Below are 2,233 nucleotides of genomic sequence, written 5' to 3' on the forward strand. Positions count from 1 at the left end.
TCCCTGGAGTCAGTCTTGCTACTGTTACTTATCTGTGATGCCAGATGACACTGGGAGGGTTTCAAAGACGTGTTAGAGGGGCTAGGATGCTGGCTTTATCCTGGTTGTCCATTGGTATCCTTTATCCTTCGTGGACAGCTCTAAGCTTCCGAGAAGCAAAGTCCTTATTTCCAGGGCTCGGCTGTCCTTTAGTTTGTTTTACTTGAGCATGAATAATACCAAAGCCTCCAGTAAAATTCCACTATGTCATTACACTGCAGTGTATAATGTGAACTAATATATATTAACAAAGTTAATACACTTTCATATTATAAAGACTGATTGATATAACAGTTAGGGAAGTGAATTTCCATAACACCACATAATCACCTTTGCACAGTAGCTGACACAAGTCAGCAAGTGCAAGTTGTCTCTGGTGGCTTTCATGGGATCCACATACACAATTCCCACCTATAACCGTTTACATTACAATGTACACTCATGATTTTTAGCCCTTTGTTGTATCAATAGTCATCTTTTTTCAGACAGAAGCTTACTCAGTTGTTCCTTACATGAAAGTTGAGAGCAAAGTACCTTTGATCATCCTTTTTACCTTTCGTTGAACCTTTTCCACTACTATTCTGTCTTTCCTGAGCTGAGGGAACTTGGAACCACACACAGCTTTCAAGATGTGGTTAAATCATGAATTTACACAGCAGCATAATGATGCTTTGTTCTCTGTTCCTTTTCAAATCTCAGCGTACAGCTTGTTTTTCTGAACTCTATTATGCACTGAAGTGAGGTTTTCACAGAAACACATTGTCATTCCAAGATTTTGAGCCTGCACAGTACTAGTCAGCTTGGAGCTCATCATTTTATGTTTGAAGTTAGGATGTTCTTCCCCACTGTGCATCATTTTTATCTATCCAGAATGTAATCTGCCATTTTACTGGCTAGTTATTCAGGCTCATAAGGTCCTTCTGCAGATCTCCAGTGGGCTTTTGTCCTTAAGTCCCTGAATAGCTTGGTATCATCAGAAGGCAGTCACTTGAGTGCCCAGCTCTTTTTCCAAGTCACATGCGAGTATGTTGAGCAGGTCCATGCACAGATCGCTACAGCAGTGCACCTGTGACCTCTATACTACAAGTACTGCATGCTCACTCCCACCCCCTGCGCTCCATCTTTGACCAGTTACTCACTCATTCCAAGACATTTAGTCTTATGCCATTACTGCTTAGTTTCTTTGACAGCCTTTGTCAAAACCCTTCTAGAAATCCCAACGGGCTCTATCAGCCAGAAGGCCTCCTTCACAAGTTTTAAAAATGTTCAGTAAACTACAATGTTCCAAACTCCACCGCTAACAGTGTTTTCATACACTGCTGATCAAAAGATATAACAGACTCTGAGGGCAACATCTCATTTTGGAAGTAAAAAATTCATAGATGAGGGGATTCTTTTCCCCCAAAGTTCCCTGTCTGATAGCTTTAGCTTTCCCTTTATTTTTCTGTGACCTGAAGAGCCTATCCCAAAATCCAAGATCCCTGAAGATCTGTGTTCATGTCTAGACTATGGTAAGGATAGGTCAAGCCCTGTTTCAAATCATTCCAGTACAGTATTCATCGGAAGATGTAACTTAATTGTGGTTCCTCTTATCACACAGAATCTATGCTAACAGAACAATCAACAAAATGGAGCATAACTTCAAAGTCATGACCTAAAAAGCTCCGTTTTAAAGATGCCATCTAGAAAGACTTTGGGCCTTATGTTAAATACATTTTCCTTTTTAAGCAGAGTGGTTAGATACAGCAGTGACGCTAAAGGTTACTTTTAAAGGGCAAGATGCTGGCAGTTAAAATCCTTTATTCTCCCTTCAAATTTGACTAAGAACAGTTCACTTAAAGAGAAATTTGGATTTTATAGGAAGCATCTGAAAAGATGCAACTCCTACATCATCATGCTACTTAACTGAGCAATCCCCATAAAATGTGTGCCCATGCCATATTCTATTAAAACACGGTAGTACTGGAGGGAATGTAGAGAGGTTACTGGGAACAACAGCTTGCTCTTCGGCCTGTTGCCCTGTCAGAATCCTTGAGGGACGGCCAGCTGGCAGCAACCCCATGGTGCACCTTCTTCAATTCCTGCACCTGCCATCTTGCAGGTGTTTCAACACCAGCCCAGCCTCTTCCCCCACGGCTTGTACTGCGTTCCCCGCGCGGTACTGGGGCCCCCACGGGTGACAGGTTCCCCCCGC

The sequence above is a fragment of the Pygoscelis adeliae genome, unplaced genomic scaffold, assembly GCF_000699105.1.
Source record: "Pygoscelis adeliae isolate BGI_AS28 unplaced genomic scaffold, ASM69910v1 Scaffold66, whole genome shotgun sequence".
In the NCBI taxonomy this organism is placed as follows: Eukaryota; Metazoa; Chordata; class Aves; order Sphenisciformes; family Spheniscidae; genus Pygoscelis; species Pygoscelis adeliae.